The 20,886-nt window shown below is 41.5% G+C and overlaps 1 pseudogene; it reads right to left on the bottom strand.

Annotated features, from left to right (window-relative positions):
- Positions 1-12,787: 12,787 nt before the first annotated feature.
- Positions 12,788-13,941, bottom strand: LOC140531789 (1-acyl-sn-glycerol-3-phosphate acyltransferase gamma pseudogene; annotated as a pseudogene).
- Between the last annotated feature and the right edge of the window lie 6,945 nt (positions 13,942-20,886).

Here is a 20,886-nt window from a genome sequence, read left to right as displayed (position 1 = left end):
TGGTTATGAGTCCGGAAAGGAACAAATTCATAAATGGTCATGTAGCTTGCCATGGTGGGGCAGAGAAATATGAGTGAACTGGGTGGTGGGAGGGAGGGCATTGCTGCCATATGGTGCTTCTGCTTCTCCCACAGAGATACTAAAACAACTTTGTTAGTAGTTACAGGTAACAACCTTCTAATAATTTTTTTTCAGCTTTCATTTTCCTGGGTGGTATAAAAGTAGTGCTATCATGTACAAGGCCAATAGCCCACAACACTTGTAATTGGGAACTATTTAACAAATAAATTAAATAAAGCATAGATTATATTACATTTTTAAATGTTAATATGTAGTCCACAGGGAACTTTGTGTGTTGCTTCATGACCCTCAGTTCTATCTGAGTTTGACGCCACCGGGAAGGTTTTGGTTAAGTGAAGGGAACTCTGAACTTGGAGCTAGCAAATGCTATCTCACACATTTATTGACTGTGTGACCCTGCATAAGTCACATAACTCTGTCTGCCTCAGTTTTTCAGCTAAATAGTGACTCAATGACCTTTAAGGTCTTGCTTTCTAGTTTTTGTTGCTGGTAGTTTCTTTAACCAGCCTTCTAGTTCTCCTAGCTCTCTAACCCATTTTTCTGGATCTCCTTGAATACCCCCTTTTTCTTCCCCTTCCCTTCCCATGTAGTCATTCCCAAAGGCTCTTTCAGAAGCTCGCTTCTCTTCTTTGCTCCTTCTTCCTTGCGGTTGTCAGTCACTCCCATAGCTGGAAGGGTGTAGTACAGGATTCCTTATCTTTGGATATGTCAGGGACCCATTGGCAGGTAGTCTTGGTAAAGCCTATTGATCTGCTATCACCAAAAAAGTCTGTTGTCTATGTTCATGATTAAAGGAAATGCTAAATTTCAGTTTAAGGTTTGTGAAAGTGAAAATGCCATTTTTTGCCATCCAAATCCATAGAACCCTTTTCCCTAAAATCTATCCTTGTTTTCCCCATTAAGAACCTCTGTTGTGGGGAAAAGGATACAGATTTAGAGTTGGAAGATGTGGATTCATAGCCCACTTACACTACTTATTGCTTGGACAAGTCCATGAAGCTTTCTGGCCTCAGTTTCCTCACCTGAAAAATATAGAGATTGGACCAGATGTCCCCTAAGGTCTCTTCTAGCTCTAAATGTTTGACCTTGTGATCTCTGTGAAGATGATTATCATGAAAGTTGCTCAGTGGGACCTAGAACATGGGACCTGGGATCAGTTCAAATCCAGCCTCAGACACTTACTAGTTGCGTGAGCTTGGGCAAGTCATTTAGCCTCTGTTTGCCTCAGTTTCCTTGCTTATAAAATGGGGATAATTATAGCACCTATCACCCAAGATTGTTGGGAAAATAAAATAAGATATAGTTTGTAAAGTGCTTTGCAAATGTCAATGCACTATGTAAGTGCTAGTTAGTGCTGGTATAGTGAGAATCTCCATCTTCAGCCCTAAACTCATTTCTGCTTCAGAATCACATTCCTACCTGCCTATTGGACACCTCCACCCAGATGTTCAATTGACACATCAGAAAAATCACAGATCTGACCTCATCCTCTCCCCACTACCAGCCTGTTCCTCTCTCTGACCTGATTTCTTTTCATGACTCTGGACTTTTGACTCATCTTGGGCTCCTACCTCTGCCCAAGGCCACATATTAAAACAATCTCTAGACTTATTGACTATATCTCTAAAATGACACATCTGTCCACTCCACCTAATTCACGTCCTCGTTACCTTTCACCTGGACTATTGTAATTGTCTCCTAACAGATCTCCCTGCCTCCAGTTTCTTCCCCTTCCAGTTTGTACTAAATGCCACCTCCAAGGAAAGTCTCCTAATGTCTAGGTCTGATGTTATTATTCTCCTACTCCAAAAACTCCCCATTGTCCTGAATAAAGATCAGACTCACTCACCCGTTTGAGGTTCTCTGCCATCTGGCTCCTTTTTCCTACTTCAGTCTTATCACATCCTATTCTCTTTCAAATTGTTGGTTAGCCCAATGGTATCACACTTCTGTACCTCTGATGATGCTATTTCTGATGCCTAAAAATGTTCTCTCTCCAAATTTCTTCTTGTTTATAGTCATTATTCAGAGTCCAGTTTAAGTTACCTCCTCTATAAAGCCTTCCCTGGTCTCCTCTACTGAACAGGATCTCATAACACTCCATGTTTTTCTTATATACTGACTATATGCTAACATATATATATATATATTTCTATGCATCTGTTCATTCTGTCTTGGTTGTAAACTTCTTGAGGGCAGGACCCAAGATCATTTTATTCCCCCTGCCTTCTGGTATAGCAAATTGCACATAATGGGAGCTGGACACACATGGGGAAGGTTAATGAATGAATGGTTTATTAGTAATGAGTGAAATGAGGTCATTGTGAAGACTTATCATAATAAAAACATGGGGAATATTGTATTTTCTTTAGCACGGGATAAATAAAATTTCTTTTCCATAAGGCCTCTCTCCCTGGATGCCTGATTTCCAGGAATCCATGGCTTGTGGGCAGTTAGGGCTCTTCCCCTCCCTTCTCTCTGTGGTAGTTCGACCTGAGCACTGATATTTTACCAAATAAGGACATAATGGACTGTAGCCATAGAATAGCCACATCAGCAGTTAGTTAGGTATTAGATAAGGAAATGTGTTTGAACAGGTGGATCCTGGTTACCTGATTTCCCGGGTCTTCTCTAGTTTTTTTGCACTTAGACTGTAAGTGCACCTCCAAGCCACTGGAGAGGTGGGATAGTGGGGGGTGGGATTCTCTGCATTAGGGTATATGATGGTGCTTTGTTCTCTATAAGCTGCCTCTTTCCATTAGTCCTGTTTTGGTGGAATAGATGGCCCGTTTCTCACGAGAACTGAATAAAACATTTTCTGTTCTTACCTCAAGAAGCCTCTTTATTTTCTAAAATTTTGGGTAAGGGTCTTGTACCCCACACAGTAATAATGACTAACATTTAGATAGAGCTTTAAGGTTTGCATAGCATTTGACTTATAGCGTCTTATTTTATCCTCACAACTAGGAGAAAGGTGCCTTTATTATCCCTATTTTTTAAAAGGGGAAATTGAGGCTGAGAGGAGTTAAATGACTTGCCCAGGGTCACACAGTTTTCAAGTGTCCAAGGAGGGATTCAAACTCACATATTCTGGATTCCAAGTCTAGCCCTTCATTCACTGGCTAATGAATCTATGTAAAGTGCTCAGCAAACTCAGAATTGTATGAATAATAACTATTATTGTTGTTATTGCTAATAATATTGCCACCCTCCTCCTCCGCATTATCATCCCGTGCACATCACAACAGATTACTATGATCTGATGGATAGTGTCGCTGTTCGGTTGTGTTTGACTCTTCGTAACTCATGTGGGATTTTCTTGGCAGAGATATTGGGGTGGTTTGTCATTTCCTTCTCCTGCCCATTTTACAGATGAGGAAAGAGAGACAAACAGGGTAAAATGACTTGTGCAGGTTCCCACAGCTAATAAGAGTCTGAGGCCAGATTTGAACTCAGGAAATTGAGTCTTCCAGATTCCAGGCCCAGCACTCTATCCACTGCAGAGTCACCTAACTGCCCAAGGCTTTGAGTTTAACCAAGCAGAAGGCTGTGTCTGTCACCTGAGGACTAGGCTAGCTAAGTTCAGAAAGACTCCTCTTCAGACCCCAGGCCACTGATGTAAGGCTCCGTAGTTCAAGGAGACAATCTGTGTGCTGAGCCATTGAGGCAAAGAAGTAACCTCCTAGAGTAAAGGAAGTTTCTAGAGTGATAAAATCACAGATCCTTGCAGCTGAAATAAGAGATGATAGATAAGACTGTGTTCAGAGGTGAGGTGGAGAGAAACTCCTGCCTCCCCCAAGGCAGTTCCTTAAGACTAAATTGCTGAGTAGTTGCTGGCCTGCTTTCGTAGAAGGCTTTTGCTCATCTCAGAGTTCTCTGTTCCACTGAAATCACAGGTCTCCTCCCTATCTCTGAGGTTCATCTAGAGTTGACAAGGAATTTAGAGGTCATCTTGTTCAGGGGTGAGAAATCTATGACCTTGAGGCCACAAGTGGCCTTCTAGGTCCTTGGGTGTGGCCTTTTGACTGAGTCCAAGTTTGACAGAACAAATCCTTTTATTAAGGGGACTTGTTTTGTGGAGTTTGGATTCAGTCAAAGGGCCACACTTGAGAACCTAGAGGGCCACATGTGGCCTCCTGATCTAGCCTAACTCCCTTATTTTGCTGAGGCAGAGAGAAGCGAAACAATTTGTGGAAGGTCAAAATAGGTAAAAAGTAAGTGGCAGAAGCACAATTCAAATCTAGTCCTCTGATTCCATATTCAGTGTTTTCTCCCTGATGTTATGCTTCTCTTTTGAATGTTCATTCAGCTCTGAGTGAGGTCTGCCATGTTCACAGCACGACTAAAAGAAATATGCCTCAAGCCCTGCATGCATGGAGTTTACAGTTGGGTTGGAAAGACATGATATTTCTTAACAACATTGATATCAACATGAAACCACAATGGGTAGTGGATTTGACAGCAGGAGAGTTCTGGATTAGAATTTTGCCTCTGACACTAGCTAGCTTTGCTGCTCTGGGTAATTCAGTTAATCTTTAGGTGCCTCAGCTTCCTCAATCAGTAAAATGGAAATAATGCCTGCTGGAAGTGAGGATCAAATGAGACAAGACATATAAAGTACATTTTAAGTCTTAAAAAGTCCTAGAATTAGAAACCTCAAGAATGATTCCATCCTAAATGTTCTGAGTATTCAGAGGGCGAGGTTGTTGTGGGTGGAAATGATCTGAGAAGGATGCATAGACAAAGCAGGGCTAAGGCTGGGCCATTAAGGACAGGATTTGGAGAAGTACAAGACAAAGAGGGTAGGGAGGAAAAATGTGAGAAAATGAACAGAATGAGACAATGAAGAGAACAGTCTGCTGGGGAAGAGGGTTCTTGGGGAACACTGGAAGTCTTCAACACTGAGTTCAGTCTGTTTGTTTTTTTTTTTTTAACAGAGCAGATCTTTGTTCAAAAGAAATAAAGTGCCAATTTATAGACTTTCACCCATGGGAAAATGGGGGGCCTTGGGCCATTCTTTTAATCATATCAGCCGCTCCACCCAAGAGTAAGTTCTTCACTTTCCAGAGAGAAGGGGAGAACTGAGAACAAGATTCAGAGCCTTCCTTCTCCCTGCTGTACCTTGAAGGATGAATTTTTACTATTGGTAAACATATTTATTAAAAATAGAAGAAAAAAAAAGGGAGAGCAATAGAGCCCAGCTTTTGATAATTCCTGGTTGAATGGAATCCTCTGTGAGCCCCAGTTTCCTTTACCGAAAGATGCCAGAGTTAGCTCCTGTGATCTCTAACATCCCGTCCAGCCATAATAATAGCCTAGGATGGAGGTCAATGGGCAGAGAATCTCCTAGTCCTAAGAGAACATCATGAGCAGAGCACCACCTGCTGCTAGACAACAGAACAAACAAGATCAGAATTGGTGCCCAGCTCTAGGGTGTAGTGACTGTTTTGTCCTAGTCACCTAGCCCTCACTGCCTCACAGATTCATAAAGAGTTTGAGATGGAAGGAACCTTGGAGATAATTTAGTCCCATATCCACATTTTATTGAAAAAGAAGAGGTTGAGAGAGGTTGTTATCTCTCTCTCTCTCTCTCTCACCTTTTTCCTCTCTCCCTTCTTCCACCTTGCTCCTTTTTCATGTCTGTACTTCCGAGTAACACAAGAGCTAGAGTATCCAATGCCTTTTCTTGTATCATTAAAGCAAATAAGAAATGGAAATAAAGTTGACTTCATTGTGAATATCACAACCTATCTTACTAAAGACAGTGAATAAGATTTAGCACTACACTGTACCTGTCCTCTGAAGACAGCAGATGTCTTTGAGTACAGTAACTGATGAACTTCAGCTAAAGAGTTTTTGAATGACATTCTTATAATCTCTTGTTTAGCAAACTATGAATGTCAATCCATCAATAATCATTATTAAGGGCCTTTAGTGAAAGAGTCAGGTAGCAGGCAGTCTGTCAGCATTTAGGAAGTATTTATAATGGGCCAGGCATAGGGAATATAAGAAAAGACAAAAGATAGTCCATGATTTCAAGGATCCCATAAATAAGTGACATACAAGGTATATACGAAATTCTACTAGGAATGGGTATGGGGAATAAGGATTGTGGCTGGAGTTTAGGTGGCATGGTGAGGAAATGACAGGGGAGTGGTGTGGTATGGATGCCTGCTTCTGATCAAGATAAAGCTAAAGCTCACCTACTGGAGCCAGACAGAGATGGCTGCCTCCAGGGCATGTTGAAGGACAAAGAGGAACTGGACCCACCTGTGGAGAAAACATGGCAGAGACCACATCTTCACCACATGACACTTATGAAGAAGAGAACCTTGGGGGTTAAGTGGTGAGAGTTCTTGAATCCTAGTTTCTGGAGGAAAGGAGTTCTTCCTTAGGGGTTGTCAATCTACGCGTCTCAAGTTTGAGAGTTCCAGAATCTTAACCAGGGGTAGGGAACCTTAATGTTAATGGGATTTAAGATCTTCCCTGCCCATTAATAGGACTCATGTGGAGCCCATTAAGGGAAGCTTGCTTAGGGGAGGCTTGCTTGTAGGAAGGCTTTCACACCTTTTGCTAGTTTCTAATTAAGCACTGAGTCATGAAGGTTGTGATGCCTTCTGGCTCTGAGAAGTGTATATATACTCTGAGGTGAGGTTTTGCTTTGGAGGGCTGGCTTATGAGAAGGACCATGTGATTCCTTGATCTAGACTCTGAGTAGCTGTATGTTCAGACCCCTGACTATTCAGATGTAATGTCTCTGGCTCGATGTATATAAAGTGTACAGCAATATTGCTTTGATTGAAGCAGTCAGAGCCATATCTGTTGGTCTTTATTTCTCTCCTTATGTTTTCTGTTTGTATTTTCCCTAAAGTTCAGGGTGCTGACTTTTACCGTGAACTAGTGAATGTAATTAAAAAAGATTGTTGACCCCTTAAACAGCTCTCTCTAAGAACCTGTGCTAGCAGCCATCCTGGGTATGCCAGGAACCTACGGCCTCAAGACCACATGTGGCCCTCTAGGTCTTCAAATGTGGCCGTTTGGCTGAATCCAAACTCCACAGAACAAGTCCCCTTAATAAAAGGATTTGTTCTGTAAAACTTAGACTCAGTCAAAAGGCAACACACAAAGGCCTAGAAGGCCACATGTGACCTTGATACTGAAAGTTCTCCACCCCTGATCTTGATTGTGGCCAAGAGAAGGAGAATTCTGAAGTAAAGCAAGCCTGTTGGAGAGACAAGAATATTAAGTACATGGCTTCAGAAATTGGAAGTGAAGTAGGGAATTAGAGCTATGATATGATGGAGGAAAGGACATGTATTTTGCAATCTGCAGTTCTGAGTAATAGAAGTCATACTTTCGGTCAAAAGGAAAAGAAACCTGTGAAGGCCACAAAGACTGGTTGCTGTGCTAACTACAGGTTTCTTTCCCTCCTAATGGACAACCTAGTGGGTTGTCATACCAGAGAGAAGGGCTATGAATCATGAAGACTGTAGGACCCTGTGGAAAGTGAAGCTCCCCTGAGAGGAAGAATTGTGGTTACTATGTGCTACTGGAGTATTTATTAGGAGGCAGCTAGGTGACACAGTGGATGGAGCACTGAACCTAGAGACAGGAAGATGAACTCAAATTCATCTTGAGCCATTTGACCTCTACCATCCTCAGTCTCCTCATCTATAAAGTGAGGATGATCATAATGCCTACCTCCCAGAGTTGTAAGGATGAAATGAAATGATATTTGTAAAAGTATTTTGCCAACTTTAAAGATTATCTATCATCTATCTATTTATACTAGCTACTGCTTTTTTGCTTTTATTATTACCCACAATAAGCATTGTTACCTTGAGTACTCTCTTTGATCTGGAGAACCTTTAATTTACATCTGTGGAAACCTAAATGTGAACTCTCTATTCAGAATTTTTCCCAGGTAAATAATATAACTGCTGACAGAAACTGGCTTAGAAGATCAAGGAATAGTTTACTTGTGTTAGATCTATGGAGAAGGGAAGAATTTATGACCAAACAAGAGATAGAGAACATTATTAAACGCAAAATGGATAATTTTGATTACAGTAAATTAAAAAGGTTATGCTCAAACAAAACAAACGTAACCAAGATTAGAAGGAAAGCAGTAAATGGGGAAAATTTTTACAGCCAGTGTTTCTAATAAAGGCCTCGTTTCTCAAATATAGAGAGAATGTTGTCAAATTTATAAGAATATGTCATTCCCCAAATAATGAATGGTGAAAGGATATGAACAGGCATTTTTTAGATGAAATAGCTAAAGGTAATCAATAATCATCTGAAAATGCTCTAAGTTACTGTTGACCAGAGAAATGCAGATTAAAACAACTCTGATGTATGATCTCACACCTGTGAGACTGGCTAATATGACGGAAAAAGAAAAAGATAAGTGTTGGAGGGGATGTGGGAAAATTGGGTTTCCAATGCATGGTTGGCGAAGTTGTGAAGTAATTCAGTTAGGAACTATGTCCAAAGAGCTATAAGCTGGGCATACCCTTTAATACATCAATAACACTACTAGGGCTTTATCCCTCAAAGATGAAAGAAAAGGAAAAAAAGAATCTATTTGTACAAAAAAAAATTATAGTAGCTTTTTTTTCCTGTGGTGGCAAATAATTGGAAATCAAGGCAATGCTCATCTGTTAGGCAGTGGCTGAACAAGTTGTGGTGCATGATTTTAACTGAATATTGTTGGGTTGTAAAAAATCATGAGCAGGATGATTATTAGAAAAACCTGGAAAGACTAACATGAACTGATGCAAATTGAGGTGAGCAGCACCAGAAGAACATTGTGGACAGTAAAGGCAATATTGTAAGGTGAACACCTGTGAATGATTTAGCTGTTTTTTGTGATATGATGATCCCACACAATCCCAAAGGACTCAGGATAAAAAAAAATTGTATCTGCCTTCGGAGAAAGAACTGATGGAGTCTGAATGGAGATTGAAGCACACTATTTTCCATTTCTTTCTATTCCTTCTACAAAAGACCTTCCCAATCCCATTAAAAGGTATTGCCTCCCCTTTATTGATTATCTCCAATATATCCTGTCTTTATTTCTTTTTCTTCTTTTTCTTTTTTAAAATTTATTTATTTAACTTTTAACATTCATTTTCACAAAATTTTGGGTTCCAAATTTTCTCCTCATTTCTCCCCTCCCCCACCCCAAAACGCCAAGCATTCTAATTGCCCCTATCACTGATCTGCCCTCTCTTCTAACATCCCTCCCTTCCCCTGTTCCCTTCTTTTCTTTTGTCCTGTAGGGCCAGATAACTTTCTATACCCCATTACCTGTATTTCTTATTTCCTAGTAGTAAGAACAATACTCAACAGTTGTTCCTAAAACTTTGACTTCCAACTTCTCTTCCTCCCTCCCTCACTACCCATTCCCTTTGGGAAGCAAGCAATTCAATATAGGTCATATCTCTCTAGTTTTGCAAATGACTTCCATAATAGTCATGTTGTGTAAGACTAACTATATTTCCCTCCATCCTATCCTGCCCCCCATTGCTTCTGTTCTGTCTTTGGATCCTGTCCCTCCCCAAGAGTGTTGACCTCAAATTGCTCCCTCCTCCCACTGCCCTCCCCTCCATTATCCCCCCCCACCTCTCCTATCCCCTTCTCCCCCACTTTCCTGTACTGATAGGTTTTCATACCAAAATGAGTGTGCATTTTATTCCTTCCTTTAGTTGAATGTGATGAGAGTAAGCTTCATGTTTTTCTCTCACCTCCCCTCTTTTTCCCTCCACTGAAAAGTCTTTTGCTTGCCTCTTTTATGAGAGATAATTTTCCCCATTCCATTTCTCCCTTTCTCCTCCCAATATATTTCTCTCTCACTGCTTAATTTCATTTTTTTAAGATATGATCCCATCCTATTCAACTTACTCTGTGCTCTGTGTGTGTGTATGCATGCGTGTGCGCGTGCGTATGTGTGTGTGTGTGTGTGTGTGTGTGTGTGTGTGTGTAATCCCACCAACTACCCAGATACTGAAAAAAGTTTCAAGAGTTACAAATATTGTCTTTCCATATAGGAATGTAAACAGTTCAACTTTAGTAAGTCCCTTATGACTTGTCTTTGCTATTTACCTTTTCATGCTTCTCTTCATTCATGTGTTTGAAAGTCAAATTTTCTTTTCAGCTCTGGTCTTTTCATTAAGAATGCTTGAAAGTCCTCTATTTCATTGAAAGACTATTTTTTCCCCTGAAGTATTATACTCAGTTTTGCTGGGTAGGTGATTCTTGGTTTTAGTCCTAGTTCATTTGACTTCTGGAATATCATATTCCATGCCCTTCGATCCTTTAATGTAGAAGCTGCTAGATCTTGTGTTATCCTGATTGTATTTCCACAATACTTGAATTGTTTCTTTCTAGCTGCTTGCAATATTTTCTCCTTGAGCCGGGAACTCTGGAGTTTGGCCACAATGTTCCTAGGAGTTTCTCTTTTTGGATCTCTTTCTGGTGGTGATCGATGGATTCTTTCAATATTTATTTTGCCCTCTGGTTCTAGACTATCAGGGCAGTTTTCCTTGATAATTTCATGAAAGATGATGTCTAGGCTCTTTTTTTGATCATGGCTTTCAGGCAGTCCCATAATTTTTAAATTTTATCTCCTGGATCTATTTTCCAGGCCAGTTGTTTTTCCAATGAGATATTTCACATTATCTTCCATTTTTTCATTCTTTTGGTTTTGTTTTGCGATTTCTTGGTTCCTCCTAAAGTCATTAGCCTCCATCTATTCCATTCTAATTTTGAAAGAACTATTTTCTTCATTGAGCTTTTGGACCTCCTTTTCCATTTGGCTAATTCTGCTTTTGAAAGCATTCTTCTCCTCATTGGCTTTTTGAACCTCTTTTGCCAATTGAGTTAGCCTATTTTTCAAGGTGTTATTTTCTTCAGCATTTTTTTGGATCTCCTTTAGCAAGGTGTTGACCTGCTTTTCATGATTTTCTTGCATCTCTCTCATTTCTTTTCCCAGTTTTTCCTGCACCTCTCTTATTTGATTTTCAAAATCCTTTTTGAGCTCTTCCATGGCCTGAGCCCATTGAATATTTATTTTGGATGTTTGGGATACAGAAACCTTGAATTCTGTCTTTCCTTGATGGTAAGCATTGTTCTTCCTTATCTGAAAGGATGGGAAGAGATATCTGTTCACCAAGAAAGTAGCCTTCTATGGTCTTACTTTTTTCCCCCTTTTTTGGGCATTTTCCCAACCAGTTACTTGACTTTTGGGTCCTTTGTCAAGAGTAGGGTATACTCTGGGAATCTGTGAGATCTCAGTTCTTCCAAGGTGGCACAATCAAGCATGTACTCTTCTGGATGCAGAGAGGGATTTTTGTGCCCAGAATCTTAGCAGATACCTCTCCACAGTCACTTGGCCTCCAGCTCCCAAGTCAGCACTGGGGGCTGATTTTCAGATAAGCTGGATGGGCAGGGCCACCATTCAGTGTGAGACAAAGACAAGCTCTCCCAGGGCCTCCACCCAGGGCTGAGGTAAGACTCAGCTCTTCAATGTCCCCAGGGGTTTTTATGCTCCAACAATGGAGCTTCCTTACAGACTGCTGTGCAGGCTCTGTGGCCGCCGCCTGCTGCCAGAGCTATGGGAAGGCACTTCTCCCTTCCTGGCCTGCTGATAAAACCTGCATCACTGACCTTTGGCATTTGTGGGCCAAGGGATCTGAGGACTTGCTACTATGACTGGAGATCCCGCCCCCAAGGTGTCCTCCTCCCAGAGTCTCGTCACGCTGCACCTCGCTGCCAGTAGGCCAAGGCTGAGTTGGGCTCCATGCTCCGCTCCATGTCCAGCGCAACTGATGTTTCCGTAGGCCTTTCAGGTCACTGTGGACTGAAAATCTCCTCCACTCTGTTGTTCTCTACTTCTGGTGCTCCAAAATTTGTTGAGAGTCCCTCTCTACAGATATTTTATGGGCTGTGGGGAGGACCCTGCGTAAGTGTGTCTTTCTAGTCCGCCATCTTCTGTCCTGTCTTTATGTTGCTTGCTCATAGCTGTTTCCATATTGTCCTCCCATTAGACTGAGCAACCTGAGGACAGGGATTGTCTTTAGCCTTTCTTTGTTGCTTCATTGCTTAGACAATGCTTGCTCATTGTAGTTAGCAAATGCTTATTGATTGATTGGATGAAAACACCTTAGGAAACAGCAAAGGGTGACTTCAATCCAACCAATTCATCTTGGGGAATTGACATTTAATCTGGAGTTTTATCTTCTTAAATTGTCAGTGGACCAACTGGACTCTCTAAGAGGTGAGAGGTATAAAAAATCCGGTTGAAAATAAAGGCTCAATTCCCAGTTGAATGAAAGCATTGTATCTCACTTCCCTATACTTCCGTTAGCTTTGCTTTTGCAAATACCTCTATGATGTCCTTTAAGGGTAAAAATTGTATTTTGGTTCAGTCTTTGTATTATTGTGCCTTGCGAGTATTAGATACATTAAAATGTTTCTGAAATTCAGTTGAATGAGATTCATAATTGAAGGGCTGGAAGGGACTTCAGAAGTCATCTACTCCAACCCCTCCTTCCTCATTTTACAGATGGGGAAATTGAGCCTCAGAGAAGTAAAGTGACTTGCTTGAGGGGACACAGTAAGAAATAGAACTAGAATTTATTTTTTTTTCTGATGATTTGTTTTTAATTAGGCTAATTTGACGCTCCAATCAGGTTGCATGTGTTCAATTTGCAACAATTAAGTATTCCTTCTGGATTTCTTGGTTTCCATAGGTAGAATCTTTCTCTATTTCAGTTACTCCTACCAGTCTCTGAATTCCAAAAAAAGCTCCCCCCCCCCAAAAAATCCATAGAATGCAAGTATAAGGGGGGGGGGGCGGAGGAATCCACTTAGGAAAACACCAAATGCCAATTTGAAGAGAGAAAATAGTGTGATAATTGCCCTAAAGAAGACATTCAGGAGATCCCACGGTCTTCTTGTGGGTTGAATCTACTCCCCTGAAAATAGCCCTTTCTGACTATAAATTCCTGTAAATCATCCTTCTGATAAAGTTTGTGCAGCCACTGGGCTATTTCATTGCCATCCAGGGGCACCTCTTCTAAAGGAAGTTTTCTAAAGCACATATCTGCTTCATATTTCTCCTTCCGAATAAGCCCTAGTAAAGATGGATTCTGGAGTCTTCGGAAGTTTAGTGTGACATCATAAACAGCAGAGGCGTTTCCCCGGAGACACTGGACAACAGTGGTGAAGCCTTTGGTTCTCAGCAGCAGGTGGTATTTGAGCTTGGGGAGTCCCTCGGATTTGGCCACCTCCATACTGATGCGATGCTTTTTCTGGGTAAAGCGAGCCCCTTCGCAGCAGAGGATAAAGCTCAAACTCTCGGGGTAATCAGCCAGTCGGGTCAAGCCTTCAACGAGGACATGCTTGTCCTCCTATTTTCTTTTGCAGACTATGCTTTCCTGAAAGTATGCCACCCAGCCTATCACGTGGATGTATAACAGCTCCTTTTTTGTCAGGAATCTGGAGCCCCCCAACATCCCATAGCGTTCACATAAGGTCCACAAAGAGAACAAGTCAATTTCAAAGGTGTGATTAAAGATGACAATGACGTGCTCTTTTCCTATTTTGTCCACTGAGTCCTGATCCGTGAATAGGGTACATTCCAAACCCAACCACCACTCCAGGAGCACCACTAACTGGCTCCAGAGGCAATATGCAAGGCGACAGTTAACCTTTCAGTAAAACTCCTTGTTGAGAGGCCAGAGGAGGAGGGAGCACAGTTGGAGGAAGTTAATGACCAGTCCGCTGAAGATAAAGACCAAGCCAAAGATGAAGAGGATGACAGCATACATCTTGGGGAGTCTGAGTGAGCTCATGGTGATCACCTGCAACTCTGGGCTTTTGCACAGCTTTTCCCACACCAGTCTCAGCTGGGACAACTTCCCCCCTCTAACCCCTCAAAGCTCCCAGGAGGCAGCTGCTCCAGGATCCTCTGCTCTCGCTCTTGTTCCAGCTACCCAGGAGTTGTCCACTCAGTCCCGGCTGCTGCGGCTGCTGCTGCTGCTTTCACCAAGCGAGAGGTGCCTGGAAGGAGAAGGTGCTGGGAGGGTGAGGCTGAGGCTGCTACTGTTGTTACTCCCGAGATAACTCTGTGGGTCGAGCGAGGCTCTCACACACAAATACTACTGCTGTCAAGTCCTGGAGAAGATTGACCTTCCCCTGGCTCTTTAGAAGAGTCCAGCATACCCGGCAACGTCTCTGCTCCAACCTGACACGCTCCTCCCCTGTTCCCTTCCTCCGCCTTTCCCCTTCTTTTCTATCATCCCCCTTACTCCTACACCATTCCCTTCTCCCCCACCCGTCTTTTCTCTTTCTCCTAATCTGGCAGAGAGTTGAAATTTAAGCCCACATCCAAGAACTCCAAAACCAAGTTCTAGGAAACCTTACTGTCTTCTACAAAGGGGACTGTGGGAAAGGGCAAAATTTCTGATTTTCATGGTGGGAGTCTTTGACTCTAGGGGAATCTGAAGCAATAGCGAATGATCAAAGGAAGGAGTCAGCATGGAACAATTGAAAGAGCACTCACTTTCGAGTCAGGGGACCTGGATTCAATTCCTGCGTCTGACTTGACTTTTTGAGCTGATCTCTTCCTTTCTCTGGCCATTATTTCCCTCCTCTAAAATGAAGGGATTGGACTAGATGATCTCTCAGGTCTTCTCTACATCGAAGGTGCTATGATCCAAACGTATTGGCTCTTGGGGGCCTGGGAATGGACAGAAGAAACTGGTCAACTCCCTTGATAGGGAGGTCCTGCCCTCTCTCCTCAGGAGAAGGAAGAGTGTACCAGATGCTAATGGGGGTAGAACCTGCGGAGTGAGAATGGAGTGGGTGATGGAGGGTCTGCATGGGATTCCCTGTGTTATAGATGCTCTTGAGAACTGTTTTTTTTAAGGGGTTTGAATGATTTGTTTTTAAATTTTTTTTAATTTTCACTTTTCAACATTCACTTCCACAAGATTTTGAGTTCCAAATTTTCTCCCCTTCTCTCCCCTCCGCCCACCCCAAGAGATGATGCATTCCGATTACTGCTTCCTCTGATCTGCCCTCCCTTCTATCACACCTTTCTCTTCTCTTATCCCCTTCCTTTCTATTCTCTTATAGGGCAAGATAGATTTCTCTAACCCATTGCCTGTGTGTCTTATTTCCCAGTTGCATGTAAAAACAATTTTTAACATTCGATTTTAAATTTTGAGTTCCAACCTCTCTCCCTCCCTCCCCACTCATCCCCACTGAGAAGGCCCGCAATTCAATATAGGTTATACATGTATAGTTATGCAAAACACTTCCATAATGGTCATATTGTAAAAGACTAACTAAATTTCCCTCCATCCTGTCCTGCCCCTCATTTATTATATTCTTTCTTTTGACCCTATCCCTCCTCAAAAGTGTTTACTTCTAATTACCCTCTCCCATTTGCCCTCCCTACTATCATCCTCCACACCCCCTACTTATTCCTTTCTCCCCTACTAAATTGAGTGTACATGCTATTCCCTCCTTAAGCCAAATACAATGAACATAAGGTTCACTTTCCCTCTCACTTCCTGCTCTTCCCCTCTACTGAAAAAACATTTCTTCCCTCTTTCATGTGAGAGTTAATTTACCCCATTCTATTTCTCCCTTCCTTCTTCCCCCAATATATTTCTCACCCCTTAATTTTACTTTTTTAGATATCATCCCTTCATATTCAGCTCACCCTATGCCCTCTGTCTATATGTATATCATCCCTCCAACTACCCTAATACCGAGAAAAGTCTCGAGAGTTATAAATATTATCTCTCCATGTAGGAAGGTAAACAGTTCAACTTTAGTAAGTCCCTTATGATTTCTCTTTCCTGTTTACCTTTTCATGCTTCTCTTAATTCTTGTTTGAAATTCAAATTTTCTATTCAGCTCTGATCTTTTCATCAAGAATGCTTGAAAGCCCTCTATTTCATTGAATGACCACTTTTCCCCCTGAAATATTATACTCAGTTTTGCTGAGTAGGTGATTCTTGGTTTTAATCCTAGCTCCTTTCATCTCTGGAATATCATATTCCAAGCCCTCTGATTCCTTAATGTAGAAGTGCTAGATCTTGTGTAATTCTGATTATGTTTCTACAATACTCAAATTGTTTCTGGTTGCTTGCAATATTTTCTCTTTGATCTGGGAGCTCTGGAATTTGGCTACAATATTCCTAGGAGTGTTCCTTTTGGGATCTCTTTCAAGAAGTGATTGATGGATTCTTTAAATATCTGTTTTACACTCTGATTCTAGACTATATCAGGGCAGTTTTCCTTGATAATTTCTTGAAAGATGGTATCTAGGTTCTTTTTTGATCATGGCTGTGAGATAGTCCAATAATTTTTAAATTGTCTCTTCTGGATTTATTTTGCAGGTCAGTTGTTTTTTCAATGAGATATTTCACATTGCTGTTTTTTCATTCCTTTGGTTTTGTTTTAGAATTTATTGATTTTTTCATAAAGTCATTAGCTTCCATCTGCTCCATTCTAATAGTTAAGGAATTATTTTCTTCATTGAGGTTTTGCACCTCCTTTTCCATCTGGCCAATTCTGCTTTTTAAGGCATTTTTCTCCTCATTGACTTTTTGCATCTCTTTACCATTTCAGTTAGTTGTTTTTTAAGGCATTATTTTCTTCAGCATTTTTGGGTCCCCTTTAGCAAGCAGTTGACTTTTCTTATTTTTATGATTTTCTTACATCACTCTCATTTCTCTTTCCAATTTTTCCTCTCCTCTTACTTGATTTTCAAAATCCTTTTTAAGCTCTTCCATGGCCTTGGACCAATTCATATTTTTCTTGGAGGCTTTGAATGTAGGAGCTTTGACTTTGTTGTCTTCTTCTGTTTGTGTATTTTGGTCTTCCTTGTCACCAAAGTAAGATTCTATAATCAGATTCTTTTTCTGGTTTTTGCTCATTTCCCCAGCCACTTACTTGACTGTAAGCTCTTTGTCAAGGTAGTTTTCTCCTTCTTGGAGGAGGGGACTGTACTGTCAGCTACTCAATCCCCCCACAATCTGTGAGCCTAGAGCTTCAGAAACAGCAGCTGCTGTTGCCCCTGCTACTGCTTGGCTTCCTGGGCTCCTCTACCCCTCCACCATCCAGGTTTGGGGGCCAGACCATGCTACTCTCACACAGGTCCTACAGGTTTTTTTCAACTGATCTTCTAATTTGTCCTTGGTGTTTTGGGGTCAGGAAGTCTGGAAACCACCACAGATGCCAGAGATTCAGTCCCCCAATTCAGTCCATGCTGGACTGCTCTCTGCTCCCATCACATCATGATAGATGCTTCCTGTCAATTTATCAGACTGTTTTGGGCTGGAGATTTGCTTTCCTCCATCATTCTCTGGGTCCTACAGCTGCAGAATTTGTTTAGAGTAATTTTTACAGGTATTTGGCTGGACTTGGGGGGAGTGCTCTAGAAAATCTCTGCTTCTACTCAGCCATCGTGGCTCTGGCCCCCTTGGGAACTGCTTAAAGGCAAAGTATGGGAAGGGAGAAGGATCCCAATGTAGTAAAGGTGAGTGATGCATCAAAGAGAAGTATCTGGGTCAGCAAGATAAAGCAAGTGCATAACCAAAGGGAGCAAGAGAAGGAAGGAAACAGACCAGAATTAGGTTGATGGCATGTTTATGGATTAAGCAGAATGCTGACTGATCTGAGAATTTCTTCAGGAATTCCTAAACCTTGGAACCTGACCAGGCAAAGCCTTGCTGTCCACCAGCCTCTGATCAGATTTTGTGAGCCTTTGGGGAAGCTGAATCACACCCAGTAAGCTCTGGTAGACCTTGTCATTGAATTAACACCCAGATCTCATGTATAGAAGCAGCTGTCAAGCCACATTCCTAGTACACGGGTACTTCCAGATGTTTAGCTAGGGTCACTTTGAATGAGCTCTCAAGTGCAGGGCTCAGTACCAATCACATGAACAGATCAAACCGTCCCTTTCAGGTGCACAACACTGATCTTATCTGGGATTCTTAATCTGTTCTGGTCAGATCAGATTTCCCAATTTAGGTCCAGGACATTGTTTCTCTTCCAGATCTAAGAATCAGAGTCAAATCCATTTCACCTGGTGTCTCTCACTATCACTGTATCCTTTGTTGCTGAACCACATCTTACAGGTTCCTCTTTATAAGGAATTCTTGGTTAGGCTACAACATGAGCATCATGCCTGGACACCTCCCATACACAAAAAAAGACTTACAATCAACAGTCACTTTGTCTTGGTGTTTAGGATAGTTGTGGGTTGTTGTTCTTAGAAGCCCAATATCAGGATTTATACTTATCACTGTTAAAAGACTTAGCAGAAGATCTTGAACCTTTTGTGGGATTTGTGAACAAAGAGTTATATGGACTGAGAAGACCTGCATGAATTGTGATATGGACAAAAAGAGGGAGGTCCAATGGAGAATCATCATTTAAAGTCATACTTTTCTTGATTTTCTTGCATTACTCTTACTTTTCCTCAGTCTCTCCTATTTGATTTTAAAGTTCTTTTTAAAAATCTGAAGAGCTTGTTTTGAGTTTGTGGCCATTTCACATTTGTCTTTGAAGCTTCTGAAGTAGTTATTTAAATTTCAGCGTCTTCTGAGTTTGAACCCTGATCTTCTCTGCCACTATAATAGCTACCTATGGTTGGGTTCTTTTGCTTTTGCTTACTCACTGTTTTGATTACTCTATTTCTTGGCTGTTAACTTCAGGTTAATTCTGCCCCAGGACAGCAACCAGGGCCCTCAGCAATTCTCTGACCACAAAAGCTTTTATCCCCTCTGGTCCTTCTGCTAGCTCCAACTTTAGCTCACCCTCTGCCCTGGAACTGAAATCAGAGACTCTGCTCTCTTTCCTGTGGTCCACAGTCATCAGGGCCCTACTCCTTGTTGAATCAATAAAGATTTAGTAAGGGCCAGGATCCATGCTAAGCGATAGGGATTCAATGGTATTGCTGTTTGTTCAGCCATTTCAGTTTTGCCCAATTCTTCATGATCTCATTTGGAGTTTTCTTGGCAAGAATACTGGAGTGGTTTACCATTTCATTCCTCCAGTTCATTTTACAGATGAAGAAACTGAGGAAAATAGGTAAAGTGACTTGCCCAGCATCACACAGCTATTAAGAATCTGAAGCCAAATTTGGCCTCAAATACTCCTGACTCCAGGTCTGCCTCTCTATTCAGTGCACCACTAAGCTGCCTGTTCCACAATGGTGGAAAAATTTAAAGGGTCAATCTACTAAACCAATTATCCTCCTCATAGCACAAAAATCCTGAAAATGTTATACTATGTGTGTCCTGGGTTGTTTTTTTTTTTTAATGAGTTAACACCTTTTTAACTTTTGTGTCAATGAGTGGAATTTTGAAATGGGAGCCCATTTTCCAAGGACTTTGTCACTTGCTTTTTGAGAAGTTGTGTCCATCTACTTAGGCTCATCCAATGAGGAAGCAAAACTCCCTACTCATCATTTTAGCCTCCCACCTCCTGGTTTGCATTGTTATGAAGAGTACTCTCCCTAGTCTTAGGAGATATTTCTAGAGATCATTGCCAACAGAGAGTGACTGTACAAGCAATAGGGACTTCGGCACAAAGTGGGATTTGCTCAAGTGACAAATTGCTTTGGAGAACTGTGCATACTTCTCTCCAAAGCTCTACTTTGTGTGATGTTCTTCAGGTGGTTCTGGTTAGGAGAGAGAAAGGTACATGTCAGCTGCCAAAGTTTCCTCACCACCTTTCAGCTTCTAATGGTCTCCATCCAAGGAAAGAGGCACCAATGATAATAAAGGAAACTTAATGACTCAAAAAGACCTCAGGCAGTAGCAGGAACAACACCAGTGATGGAGAGACAGGTGGGAATGGTCTGAGGTTGAGGGCTAAGCCTCTGACTTGGACTCAGAGTAGGTTGGCAGGAAGGAAAAAGGAATAATCAATAAGATGTACATTGTCCATAATTGAAACCCCAAATCCTAAAATTCAGCTGGTTTCTTGTTTCATGGTATCTCTGCTGTGACATTAAACCAGATCAGGTAACATCAAGCCATGAATAAAGATTGTTCAGTTTCCAGGGAATAACATAGAAATAAGAAAATCAAACTGTTGTGAAAGCAGGTATTTGGATGGAACTCAAGGAATATAGGACAAAGGGCACCAGCTCCCCCTGCCTCTTGTAGGCCTGCTAAGTGAAGCTCCACTGTTATCTGAAGGGCTCTGAGTTTAATTTCCAGGGGCATGATGGCACCTCAGAGGAATATGCTTGACACAACTTAAATAACAGTTGGGTCTGCAGAGTCAAAAGGGAAGAGAAGCAATTCAAAAGACAGATTTGAACAAAGGTTCAATCTAGGGATTTGGGTGTGGCTGAAGATGGGACTTAGTGGAGGGCTTTTCTAGGAGACAAAGGGGCTATTTAACATATTTCCAAAGGAGTCATATACCTGGAGGTGATCCATATAAATCAGGTGACTTTTCAGTTTATCACTAGTGTCTTGTCCTCATCTTTCTCAATAGGGAGTAGAGAGAATCCTAGCACAGGCCACCATATTGCTGTCATTCCTTTACACTGAATGTTTTATGGACTATTGCAAAGATGGATAAAACAACTGCTTGTTGTAGTTGAACATAAATCTCAGAGAATGAATTCTAAGCTCTTCTGTATGTCTCCACAAAGCATCTCCAGTAATGGACACCTTAGCATTCCCACATGATTTGATCTCCTCTGGTAGGTCTCTATGTTTTGATAGCTTTTCTCTTCATGTAGCTTGGAGATTAGGAAGA

Source organism: Notamacropus eugenii, chromosome 3 (assembly GCF_028372415.1).
Source record: "Notamacropus eugenii isolate mMacEug1 chromosome 3, mMacEug1.pri_v2, whole genome shotgun sequence".
In the NCBI taxonomy this organism is placed as follows: Eukaryota; Metazoa; Chordata; class Mammalia; order Diprotodontia; family Macropodidae; genus Notamacropus; species Notamacropus eugenii.
Note: the sequence above shows the minus strand (reverse complement) of the source record. Positions and strands in the feature narration are given on the sequence as shown.